Below are 13,262 nucleotides of genomic sequence, written 5' to 3'. Positions count from 1 at the left end.
GGCAGCTTCCCGGCCACGCTGCCTTCTCCTGGGCCTCGATTTTCCAGCCACCGCGGAGAGTCTGCCACACCTCTGCTAGCTGACAGGTCCCACGCGGGGCCGCAACTCGGTCCGCGCCCCCCGCCCCATCCTCTTCCAGAGTCTCGCCAGCCTACAAAAGGTGCAACCTCACAGCACATGCAGAGCAAACAAATAAGGTCGGCAGCGCAACGCCGGGAAGACTGCGAACAATGCGTCGGGCGGCCAGCGCCAGCCAAAGCGAGGGGCCCCGTGGGACACCGGGCGCGGGCGGGGGCCGAGGCGTAGCACCCGCCGGCCGCGGCTCTGGACACCTTACTTCCTGCTTCCCCGCCCGCGGCCAGACCCGGCTCTGCGGAGGGATATCTCTCCCCTATTCTGTCCCCCTCTCTCCCTTCCCCCCCGCCCTCCCCCCTTTTTGCTTTTGCTCCCCGCCCCCCCGCCCCCCCCCACTCCGCCTTTCTCCTTTAGCAAGAAAATTATTTGACAGTCGATTTGCTGACAGGGGAGGAATTTGCATCCTGGATTAAAAAAAAAAAAAAGACCGAGAGGAGCTTGGGAACGGTTGCTAGGGGTGGGTAAAGGGTGAAAAAAAGGGGGGGGACTTCGGGGAGCGGATAAGGAGGGTTAAGGGAGGGGCGAGGATGGGGAGCAATGCAAAAGGTAAGGCCAGGTTACCGCGGCTCGGCCCCGAGTGGGCTGCGGCCGGGGGAGGGGCGAGAGATACATATGTATTTCTGTCTCCTTAGCACACCCCCTTCCCTCTAAGCGATGGCTGAGAGGCGGTGCATGCAGATGGGGAGTAAGTTTCCTGAAGGGGAGGGTGGATGCACGCGCGCGGCCCCGCGCTGCAATTTCCACCGGGGAGGGAGAGTGGCTGGATGCGGAGAGTTTGGAGTTGCTTGTGGCGGAGGGCAGGAAGGGTAGCAGGGCCGGGAAGGGGGCTGGCGGGCACTATATCTGGGAGTAAGTTTCCAGGATCGGGAGAGCCTGCACGCTTGCTCGCTAGTAAGTTTCTGACCGGGGAGGGCGCGTGGGGAGGAGGAGAGGGAGGGGTGCATGTATATAGAAGGGGGGAGGGGGGAGCAGATTTCCTGCGGGGAGGCTGAATGCATATGGAGAGTAGATTTCCTGAACGGAGGGTGGAGGCTAGACGGACCGAGTAAGTTTCTTGCTAGGGTGGTGGCGGAGGTGGTGGATTGGTGCTTTGGGAACCCAGAGCTTCCTACTGGTACTGGGGGAGCACGCTGTTGGGTGGGGGTGGGGTGGGGGGGCGAAGGGCCAGGTTCCCTGCTGGGGAGAGGGGCTTGCATCTGGGGAGTATGTTTCCTGGCGGAGCGATATTTGTTTACAGGCTGATGGCAGTACTGTAAGTGAGTAGCGCTTCTAGGAGGCGGCTGTGATATAAATTAATATTGAAATTACTCCATCAGCTCTGCTTGCCCCTCATCTCACCCCCCAAGCGGAGACTGGTCTTGTCGGATTGCCCATGCACTTGTTGCAGAAACAGCCAAGGTAGGCAAGAACCTTATTAAGTTTTATTTAAAAAAAAAATTAGTTGGGGGATGCTCCGTGAGAAGACGCGGGGTGGGGGGAGGGGAAGGGACAAAGTGGGGGGGGGCAAAAAGGAAAAATGTTCCCCCACTTCTTTACTTTCACTATATAACTAGGGCCTTCTCTCTGCTTCCCTTCTTCACTCTTTCCTCTCGGAGCTCCACGGCATCCCAGCAAAGGGGGAGGGGTGCGATGGGCGCTAAAATTGGCAGACCTGGCTTAAAGGGTGGTGGTGGGGCTTGCACTTGAAGGTTGTGATGTTATAAAGCCTTCATTCTTCCAGCCAAGAAACCGCAGGACCCTAGGGATGTGCCTTTTGGGGTTTTTGACATGATGCATATCTGTCTGTATATGCTTCTGTAAGGCTGTTTGGGGGGCTGGGTACCCCCAGAAGTTGAAGTGGCCACCCGGATGGGAGAGTATGTGAGAGGGTATACCTGCTCCTCCAGCCTCAATCAACTTCAGTTTGGAAGACTGGGAAGTTGCTGCTGGCGGTCTGAAGAAATAGATATTAGAAAACAACACAAAACCACCCATTCACTGGCTGAGGCCGAGAGCACCTGGCGGGCAGCCTCTGGTCAGCACTGGGCTGGAGCATGTGCGCCTGCCATCCTTAGGTTAAAAGAAAATGACTTCTGGTTCCTCCGTGTGCTTTCGACTGGCCTGCTAGAGCCAGCTTTGTGGAAAGTCTTCCCAGACTAGACGCGGCTTTGGCAAGTGAACGTTAAGTGTTGAAGTCGGTTGCTAACATGGCTTGGGCTGTCTTGTGAAGTGTATGGAAGTGATGCTTAGGAATGATGATCCAGGGATGGCTGAAGAGTTCTTTCAAAAAATGCCTTCTGAAAGCCGACCGGGTGCACTTTTTTAGCAGGCCTTGGAGCAGAGCTTTAAAAAAGGAGTTTCCAGTTGTCCCACTTGGTACCAACCTTCTGCATCATTAGCTGTTTCAAGAAAGCAGTCTGGTCACAGATGATGTGGTTTTGTGCCCACTGGAAGGATAACAAGCAGAAGTACTCCGTGGTTAACTAGTTAACCAGCAGTCTTTGCTTCTCCCTGCCTGTTTTCCTGGTCCTCAGCCTGCTGGTTTCTGCAGATGGGTTGCAAGTTTTGGCTGTCAGGTATCTGGATTATGCGGAGAGTTTTAACTTTGCCAGGATAATTTTAGCACCCGAGGTTTAAACCTAGACATGTTTTAGTAGGGGCAGGGAGTAAACACTAGGCAGTGCGGTTAACTGAAGTTGGTTACGCTTTCTGCAGTTCTGTAGCTAGGCTCAATTCTGGTAGGAGAAAAAATGGGTTTAAAAATATTTCTCTACACATTACTGATGGACAGTGCATTCTTTCTTTCCTTCCTGTCATCAGATTTCCAGATTGAGAATTTGGTATTTGGTAGCTTGAGAGTTGAGTTGGTTGGGAATTAAATATTACTGCCACTTATCAAATGTTCCTACCTAGGCATTGGTTAAACAAATTAGCTATTATTTTTTCCCTGCTTGAAATCTGTGCCTGGTCATGGTATGTGCTGGGAAGGTAAACAGAATCTCTACGTGTGTTTATCCTAGGACAGTGGAATTATTGACATGCTCACCCTCGGAGCCAAGAGCAGTCATTCAGTTTTTTTCCCCTTATATTTATGAGATTTATTTTATTGTCTTGCTTTGGCCATTAATCAAGCCAGCAGCTTTTTTTTCTCTTCTGCTGGGATGTTCTTGTGGTAATAAAGGTTTGAAGGCCCATGAATCATAATTCATTCTTTTAAACATGTTGTGGTGACTGCCAAGGTTTGATTTATAGGAATTGATACTGGGAGCGACACACCTCTTTGGGCCCCGCCCTTTTGGGCATGTCCGTTTTTGCCAAAGGTTTGTTGAGAAGCCAGCTTGACATCTCAAAAAAGAGCGTTTCCCGTCTGCTTTATGGGCATGAGAAGATTAATTTTACAGGTTCCATAGTAAACATGAGTCTTTTCACAGCTTGGTAAGCAGGCTTCCACATCGCAGGCATGTGTTAATATCACATAGCATTTATGTGAGCTTGCTGTGAAAACAGTTGTTCTATGAACTGTGTGGAAAGTGCTCAGTTTTGCTTCCTTTAACCTGCTTGGGCCTGTGGTTTTTGTTGGGGTAGGAGCATTAATTATAAATGAGGGGACTGCTGCTTATATAATAAAATGTGTGGTTACAAAAACAAAGCTTATTTATCGTATTCATTTTCTCAACCTTTGATGGTTGGGCTGGTCACAGCAATCAAAAGCATTGTTTTTTGGGGGGGTGGGGGGTGGGGAGTATAAGGATTCTCCATAAAGTTGATTAATCAGAAAGTGTTAACATTGTTTTGCATTTAGTAGTTGGCTCAAGTTTATGGTATTTGTAAAGTGACAGAACTTTTCAAGGTGGTTTGATGGTCAAACCAAGGGGAAAATGTCACTGAGAAACGGGGAGGGTACCAGTTTCTAGCATTTCTGGGCTTCGGGGTTTTTTTTTTTTAATTAAAAATGCACGGTTTGATCCATGAGTTCCATCCATGTCTGACATCGTATGACTCGGTCTCGTGGAGAGAGGTTCTCCAGAGGTCTCGACAGTGTCTTCCTGGGCCAACGGCCAAATTGCTTCACAGACTTGGGCAAGTTGATTAACTTCTGTTTTTGTCTTCTCACGGAGAGAGTGGATTGGTACCTTGGCATTCCAAAAAAGACTTCTGAGTGACCTGGTAATCTTGACTATCATGGCAAGGAGATACTTATGAAAGCCTGCCAGAGTCTTGGGGAAAAAAGTGCATGGTTGAAACCCAATTATATGTGCTCACACAGAATGGCACATAATCCCGGGCACCAAAAATAATTTCAGTTCATCTCGGAAGTTTCCCCTGCAGCCAGCTGGTTCACCTGTCTAATTATGCTTGGTCAAGTCTAAGGTTCATTGAGCAGTACCAGAAAGTCTAGTGGGGCTTTACCTATTCTCTGGGAAAAAAAAATTCACACAAGGGTAATTGGAATTTGCTTGTATATTTGCCATTGTGTTAATGGTAATGATATTGTATTACTGTTGCCTCTGGGACATTTCGTATTTCACTGTGGGCATTTTTGGGAAAAAGCTCTTGGTGTTTGTACTGACATTGAACATTGATGTGTAAAGTAAGGACCCAGACTAGTGGCCCAGACCTCAGGCGGGACAAGCCTGTGCTGATTGTCCTGCTCTAAGAGCAGTTGGATTCAGCTCATTTTATTTCTGACTTCATAAAACTGTAATTTAGGAGAGAGAGAGGATTAGGATCTTGAGGATTAGTACTAATATTTCTGAATTTTCATGTTTAAGGTGAACCAATAAAATAAAGGGGAAATTAAATAGTTGCTTTCTCTTGTGGGGAGAGGGTGACAAGAGGGGCTGGCTCTTGTTCTGGGGAGGCTTCTCCACACGGGTACTGTGGCGTTTCGAGAAATAATGTTGGCTCGATAGTATGAGTTTGATTCCAGGGCTCTCTTAATCTTTTTTTTTCCCTGGGTTAAATTAAATACACAACAAAAAGTCCTGTGATGTTTTATAAGAATTTTCAAGTTCTCTGGGCATCTGTTTATAGGGTCTGCTGGTTAATTTGGGTTTACTGAAGTATCCATTTGATGAGTTTTGCCTTTTCTTCATGGAAGACAACAAACTGAGAATGGTTGGGATGTGCTGAGCTATTGGGCTTTTGGTTTGGCAGCATTAACACTTAGAGAGAGAGGAAGGGGGAAAAAAGAGCTCATGTGCCTAAATGGCAGTGGTAACTCTAGGCTCATAGCTGCTAACAGTTACTTTCCTGCCATGACTGACCCTGGTTTACTCACTTGTGCATTCAGCAGCTGCTTATTGGTCAGCCCTGTTTGCTAGGCACGGAGGTTAGGCTCTGGGAATATGTTGATAATTCAAACAGACATAATCTCCCTCTGCCTATCCCCCACCCCAACCCTAGTTTACAGTCCAGAGGGGAGGTTGACATGTAAAGAAATATATGTTGCAAAATGTGATAAATGCTCTGATGAAATCCTAGGGAGCAGCGACCTGGACTGACTTAGCTAAAGCGGCCTAGAGAAGCCTCCCTGGGCATGGGGTGGGGGGAGGCAGAGGGCAGCAGGCAGAGGAGAGCTGTGGTGGAAGCGCTTTGGTTTGGGGGGCACCTGAAAAGAGGCAAAGGTGGAGAATAGGGAGGGAGTGGGCACAGGAAATGATTGATCATGCAGGGCTCTGGGGGCCTTGAAAAGGTTTGGGTTTCCTTTGAAGTGTAGTGGGAAACCATTGAAACTTGCAGTGAGAAGTGACAGCCTCTAACTAATACATTGGTGGAGAGGGGCCGATGTGTAACTGGGGAGCTCAGTAATGTGGCAGTTGGAACTGGCCAGGTGAGGAGGTGACAGAAGGTGAATGGAGGGAAGCAGGTGGGTGTGAGGCGAGCCTTAGAGGTAGAATGGGTCGGGCTTGGCGATGGGTTGGGTGGGGGGTAGGGAGGAGGACTGTCAGGTAAGAGGTTTCTGGCTTGAGAAGTTGAGTAGGTGGGTGGTGCTCTCTGCTGAGATGGGGAGGAGGGAGAGCAAAGGGAGCAGAATCACAGCCACACTGTTTCAGTTGGGACTCCTTTGAGTTTGGGTGCATGCTCCACTCAACGTGGAGATGTTAGGCAAGCAGTCTGATACAGCATCCGGCATTTGGTGCCAGAGGACTGGTGGGCAAGGGATGAAAATGTGGGGATGGTCAGTCAAGGGGTGGTATTTTAATCCAGAAGACTGGAGAACATGTCCTAAGGAGCCTGGAGGGAAAAGGCAGTGTGTATGTGGATGCGTGTGATGAGGCCAGAAAATCACCAATGGATTTGGCAAAATGGAAGCCACTGGCAACTTGGGAAAAAAACAGTCTCAGTGGAGCCATCAATGGATTGGGTAGGAGCAAGACTGGAGGGCGTTGGTGGGAGAATAGGAGGTAAGGAACGAGTAATAGCATGTGTAGACCACTTTTGGGCAAAGCCTGGCCAAGAAGGGGGGCTGAGGAATGGAACAGGAGCTGGAAGGACATGTGGTAAAGGGGAGGGTTTGGGGGATGCTGGTGGTGTATCTGTGTGCTGATGTGGAGGTCGGTGGAGAAGGAGTGGTTGACAAGAGCAGTGGGTTGGGCCGCCTGAGTAAAAGCCCTGGAGGTCTGTGGGGGAAGATCTGGCCTTTCCTGGAGGAAAGACACTTCTTACTTGGGTCCAGAGTGTAGGTGCTGGTAAGGGGAAGGTGAGGGAACCATGCCTGGGCTCTGAGGTACTCTGCCTCTCCAGGCTGAGGCCACACACCCTCCATGGGAAGCACTTTGGGCCCAGTATTTGACTCCAACTGGAGCCTGCAAGGGTTAAGACTGCATCAGAAAATTGTACTGCATTTTTTTTTTGAACATTTGACTGCATTACTGAGCAGTACAGAGGAAAGAGCAGATTCTTTTGCTTGGGAAAGAGGCATCAGATAAGGTAATTTGGGCCTTACATTAGGTTTATTTGAAAACTATGATTGGAAAATGACATCTGTGATTTTCAACCTTGTTCAAAAGTTGGTGGGCACTATGTCATATGTTTTGAACAAGAACCTCCAAAAAAAAAAAAAAAAGAAAGAAAAAGAAGGCAGAGGTCTGCCTCTCCTTCGGGCTGCCTTTCACAGAAAGATGTCGTAGACTGCCAGCCTCCTCGGCCAGCCTTGGGGTTTGCATTGGAGGTGGGTGGGTGAGGAGAGAGACAGAAAACCTGGGTTGGGGTCCAGCTCTGTCTTTGGTTCTGGACAGGTCAGCCTCTGAGCCTGTCCCCACATGTGCAAAAAGAGGGTGAAGCCATCTGTCACCTCTCCTCTCAGACTTCTGAGGATGGAATCAGATAATGCACGGAAAGTGCTATGTAAACTGTAATAGGCAGCAGCGAGGTGAATTGATCTTCAGCCAGATCTTATTTTCAGATATAAAAACCTGACAACCAATGGAACACTTCCCTTAATTTCCCAAAGCTTCTACTAAAAACTGTTCACCGTGTCCATTTCCACTGATGTTCCCGCCTTGAAGCCACTTTCTATTTGGGGCTTGCAAGCCCTCTGTGATCCCTTTAGGGAAACTGATCTTCCTGTTGGAAGGCAGGCATCAGAATGCTGGTGGTGAAATGCTAGGTAGTAGAGGTTCCAACTCTGATTCCATATTTAGGATTTGAGAATCGTCCACCCAAAGGGCCAAAGTGACCTGATTTGTGAAGTGGGTACAGGGGAACCTTGAACCTACCCAAGAAAACAACTGTTGTCAAATCCTGCCCACCTCAGTCATCTTAACAGTCCTCATTTACATTCATCATTTGTTTTGCAAATGAAGACTTGTGTAGAACTGAGTCTACTGAGAAAGAGTTCTTCAGCCCTTAGTCTTACGTCATTTCCAGTTTTAAAAAATATCCCATATTTTCACTAATCAGACCCCTGGCATCTGCTTAGTAGAGTGAAGCTCTTTTTCTTTCTTTCTACATTAATTTTTATCATGAAAAATCTTTAAACATACACAAAAAAGCAGGCAGAACGGTGTAATGAACTCCCTTGTACCCCTTGCCTAGATTCAGCGGTTAGTCAGATTTTGCACACCTGTGGATAATGAGGATTCTTGTATTTGTGTAATAAATACAAGTCGTCGGTTTTGAGAGATCGGTGGAACCGATATCAACCTGGTTTCATAGAGAGGGGAAAATAATCAACGAAAAATCAGAGAGGGAGGAAGTGGATGCCGTCATTGAAATAACTAGTGTGTATCTAGCATTTTTTTGGTCCAAAGACTCTTTGGCTTCCCCTGTTTTATCTGTGTCTTGCAACAACCATAGCAGGTCGATATTTTCATTTTACAGCTGGGGAAAATGAGGCTCAAGAACTAGAATTGGAATAAAATACAAATGAGTTATTAACCTGGAGTCACATGACCAGCCAGCATTCAAAGCCCCGGTTTAATGCCAGAATTTGAATGGTCTGCAAATTTTGTCGCCTTTCAAATGGATAATGCTCCGCAGTATTAGATAAGAATGTGACAGAATGTATGCAAAAGATCATGGAAACCAAGACCTTCATCTGGGGATTTCAGGCTTATAACTCCAGTGACCTTAGTTGGAAATAGTCAGATGATTTAAGCATGTTTGGGGCATTACATTTTTAAAAACTTGAGTCGTCTGGCTCATTCTGGAGCACACGGCTTTAAGCCTGACTCATAATTAAAGCCAAAACTTGACTTTAACAAATCACAGGGCTGTTCTCCATCAGCCTCCTGCTCTCAACCCCGTCCCTCTGCGGGGCCCCTCAGTGTGGTGGAACCGAGGGCAGTCTGTGGTCATTTCTGGATAGCGTGGTCCTTCGTCTGCAGACTCGGGCTTGGACATAACTGGCCTTGGGCATTTGGCTACCTTGGAAAGCTGCTCGAGGGCCCCAGGGGTCTTCGTCAAAACAAAGGCTGCTCTGGGCGCCTCTCCTCATCTTTGGGAGATTGCCTGCCACCTAGCATCTTTGAAACATGTTTTAAAAGGAAGAGGGAGAAAAAGATGGATTTGGTGTCAGGGAGTTTTAATTCCCTCTGTTGTCATCACAATAGGAGCTACCAAGCTCCCTTAAAATTTAACTGAAGGATCCCAGGAATTGAGGCTGGTGGTCAAGTACTGGGACTTGTTCACTTCCCTTTTTTAACTGGGGGAACACATGCTAGCCAAGGGGTTTTCATGGGGAGCCACGGTAGGTAGGACATTTAGGGGCCTCTTTCCTTTTGAAGCATCTATCTGAGCTGCTTTAGAAACCACTGTGGAGTCCATACAGTCTCCTGCACCGACACTCATCCCTGAAGTCGGAGGGCGCTGCGTGCCTGGCTGTGGGTCGGGGCTGTGGGGTGGTCTGCAGGGGTGCAGCTGGGCTCCTGCAGCCCCTGGTGCTGGTGTCAGAGTTAGCACTGGGCGTGTCTTCCACCCCTTCCAGACTGCCCTGGGGAGAGCAGAACTGAGTCATTCATTTTGTGCCCCCAATCCCCAGAACAAGCCTGGCAGTAGTTAGTACAGTGTAAATGCTTACTTATTTAAGAATCAGCTGTTGTTTGTTTGTTTATTTTTGTTTTGCCTTTGGTTTTCTCCCTACCGGGTTTTGTTGGAGGAGAAATCCAGGCCTCTCTGCCACCAGAGTCAGTTCCTGCAGCCGCTGAAGGAGACCAGACGAGAGAAATGTTTCCTTCCTTCTTGCTTTCTTGGCCTCACTGCCTTTAGCTGGGTTGCTTTAACTGAGCTCTCAAATGCAAATGTGGCCCCATCCCCCATCCCTTTTAATAAGTGACATTTTGTTAAATCAGTTATTCAAGACCTTATCTATATTTCTGTCTGTGCTGGCTTAGTCAAAATAGGAAAGAGAGTGAATATTAGATTTCTTCGCCCGCCCCCTCCTCCCTCCCCTTTGAGCAACTCTACATAAGATTTCTGATAGGGGAGGGGTGCTGTGTCCTTGAAGAAGTAAATGCTGCGTGCAGAAAAAATGTGGAGGGCTTTGACTTGTAGCGAATGCTGTTTTTCAGCAGCTGTGATTTTTCCATTTTTCTTTTTCTTTCTGTTTTGATTAGTGGAACTCATTGTGCTCCGGGGTTGGGAATTGCGTTGGGGGAGGGCACGGGGAGAACAGCTTTTACTGGGAGAGCTCGAGTTGGGGAGGAGGCAGGGGAGAAGGGATTTATTGAAAATATATGTCTACTTCTGCTATGATAAAGCGGAGGGCATGTAAAAATGCAAGGGGGAAATCATTATTGTGGTAATGTAGGCAGAGCACCGCTTTCTCATTAACGGAGCTTAGCCCACGTGGAGGAGGAGGCTGCCTGGCCGCTTTGAGAGTTGGGGTATTCAATAATGGCAGAAACTCAGGGGATTGTCTCCATCCCCCCTGCTCACCCCCTCCAGCTGCCTTCTCCTTTCTTTCTCACATCGGTTTGTAGCCTTTTCATAGCTGCTTGTTGGATTTCATGGGCTCTTTCCTCACCCCTGCCACCCCACAATGCTGGAAGGACTGTTTAATTTTTAAAGTTAGAAGGAAAGAAAATAAATTTTCTCCTGGGAACTCGAGAAGAATTTTGGCAACACAGCGTGAGTCAGAGATTGGATTATATACCCTGCATCCAGAGAGCACCAAGAAGCGGCTATTTAGGGGCTCAGGAATTTGCATATGCTGTGGGGGTATCCAAATGAGGGTTTCACATCTCTTACTACTGTTTATTATAGAGAGCTTACTAGGTGCCTGGCCCTGTGCAGATGTGTCAGTCATTCAGCTTCCTGACCATTGTAAGAGGCAGATGTGATGCCTACTTTGCACTGGAGAAAACTGGAACTCTGGGCATTTCAGCAGCCACTGAAGAACATGCAGGTGTTGATTTGTGGAGCTGGTCTCCAGACCCAGGACTAACTCCAAAGGCTGGCTCCTGATCATGAGCCTACGCTGCCTTTAAAAACTGGCTAGTCACCTCTGCTGTTCAGGCCTCTAGATTCTAGGAACCTGGGGAAAAGGCAGCAACTGCAAGGCCTGCTGGGGACAGTTATGGGTAGAGTGCTAGGAATGTTCATGAGGACTCATCCTGAGCTGTTGTTCTAAGGAAGGTCAAGGTTAGGGACTTGCACTGTTGTTAGAAGAGGTGAGTGCCCGGCCCCCATCTCTACCAGGTTTCTCTGACTTTGCTGACAAGTTGTTCATCAAGCATTTATTGAGTGCCTCCCATGTGCCAAGGTTGTTCAGTGGCTGGAAATACCAGGACAAATAAGACACAGAACTCAGAGGCCAGTGGAAGATGGTTATGAGAACGTAGAAATATGATACACGGTGGTGCCTGCCTAGAAAAAGACATTTCAGAAGCAGCAAGTGCAAGAGACTGTGTAGAGCAGCCCAGGAGGTCTTTGTAGGGAGGTCTCCGTGGAGAGGTGGAGCCTGGTGGCCTTGTGCCCGTTTTGTGAAGGCTTGCCAGGTGTGGGGGGTGGGTGTGGTGGCGGGGGCGAGCAGCAGATAGCAGGGCGAGTATAGGAAGCCACATGCAGTCTGCCCTGACTGAAACGTCACTTCAAAGCTTACCTATCTAACTTCATTTCCTATCACCTTTGGTTTAATGCTCTAGAACTGTGCTGTCCATTATGGTAGCCATTAGCTTTGCATGGCTATTTAAATGGAAAATAATTAGAAATTAAATAGCATGGGCAGGTATGCTCCCCAGTTGCACTAACCGCATGTCAAGTGCTCAGTAGTCACATGTGCCTAGTGACTAGCCTTTTGTAAAACATAGAGAACATTTCCACTTGTGCAGAAAGTTCTGTTAGCTCGTGCTGCTCACAAACTTTGCTCCTGGGGAAGGGGTGGGATGGGATGGGAGTAAAAGGCAGAAAACTGTATTCGAACAACAATAAAACAAACAAACAAACAAAAAAACCCCCAACCCCCCACCTTTGCTCCTAGGTTTCTTCTGCATGGCATGTTTGCTCCTTCACCCCACACCTGGCTCACTGCCCTTCCTCCAGAGGCTCGTCCTAACACCCCAGCCAGGCTTCCTTCCCACTGTCCACCTGCATTGCAATAGTCCCTCCCTGCGTCTGTCTCCCCAACAGGACTTTTAGCTTCTTAAGGGTATAAGTAAGGTCTTGTTCATCCTTGTGCTATGCCCTGTGTATCATTGTGTCCCCAGTACTCAGCTGGGGCTTGGCACATGGGAAGTTCTCAGTGACCGTTACAGGTGATGGGGCTGGAGAGGTAAGCAGGGGTTGGGTCGGGAGGACCTGGTGCCACATTATGGAGCGTGGTCTTGACCCTGTAGGCAGTGGGAGTCGCTGGAGGGTTTTAGTGAGGAAGGGTTTGTGGCGGAATGGGATCAAGTCAGATTTATGCATTGGCAAGATTACTCCTAGAGGTGTGGGGGACAGGCTGGAGTCTCTGAGCTTGTAGGTCAAGAGATCAGTTAGGAAAGTGCGAGCAACACAGGGGAAAGAGGGTCTGGATGCTTAGGCTGTGGCAGGGATGTTGAAAGAGCAGCACGACTGTCTGGCCAAGTCAGGACCTCCTTCCGTTTCTCTCCATTTTGGATGCTCTTTGCGGTTTCTAAGGGCGACTACAGAAAGAATTTTCTTTGATTTCTTCTGCGTCCCTCAACTTTGCTCTTTGACACCCTGGGCCAGTGCTCGGTGACCTTCTGTTTCCACTCTTTGTCAGCCTGTTGCCCTCTTGCCCCTCTCCTCTATACTTACCTGTGCTTTTCCCTTCAGGTTACGCCTTACTCCATGTCGTCCCATTTCTAACCCTTACGATGGAATCTGAGCAGAGGCGGGGGTTCGGCCCTTTGTCTTTGTCACCCGGTGCCAGGTTCTTCTCTGAGGACACTTTCAGGGGCTTAAAGTTAAGAAGCTTGTAGAATTCTGAAGAGGAGTCTGGGAAGTAATGCGATCAATCTAAACTGTTTGAGATAGCTAAGAAGGAACCAAGATGGCAAAATTTAGAGAAGCGTAAGAGGATTGTTTTCTTTAGGAAGGTGAGGCAGTGTGCACTGGCCATGGTGTGTCTCTGAGGATACAACACACTTCAAAATACAACAGCCACCTACTATGTACAGAGATGCACCATCACTTCACATACAGGGGTAGGTTAGTAACAGTAAATAATACAATAATCAATTAATAAATAATAATACAAG

General features: G+C 48.2%; 1 protein-coding gene across 14 annotated transcripts in view; it reads left to right on the top strand.

The window, feature by feature from the left end:
- Window positions 1-659: 659 nt before the first annotated feature.
- Window positions 660-13,262, top strand: part of TRERF1 (transcriptional regulating factor 1) — a 202,227-nt gene continuing 189,624 nt past the window's right edge. For 8 of the 14 annotated variants that reach the window (XM_045843165.1, XM_045843180.1, XM_045843179.1 and 5 more), the window contains exons 1-2: window positions 841-1,026; window positions 1,452-1,533. The gene's annotated coding sequence lies outside the window, so the exon portion shown is untranslated. Of the gene's footprint in view, window positions 682-747; window positions 821-840; window positions 1,027-1,121; window positions 1,181-1,451; window positions 1,534-13,262 lie in introns of those variants that run through there. The other 6 variants (XM_045843172.1, XM_045843162.1, XM_045843164.1 and 3 more) reach the window with 5 other exon arrangements.

This window comes from Phyllostomus hastatus, unplaced genomic scaffold, assembly GCF_019186645.2.
Source record: "Phyllostomus hastatus isolate PE091 unplaced genomic scaffold, TTU_PhHast_1.1 phas_contig_40, whole genome shotgun sequence".
Classification (NCBI taxonomy): domain Eukaryota; kingdom Metazoa; phylum Chordata; class Mammalia; order Chiroptera; family Phyllostomidae; genus Phyllostomus; species Phyllostomus hastatus.
This window is presented reverse-complemented; position numbering and strand designations above follow the sequence as displayed.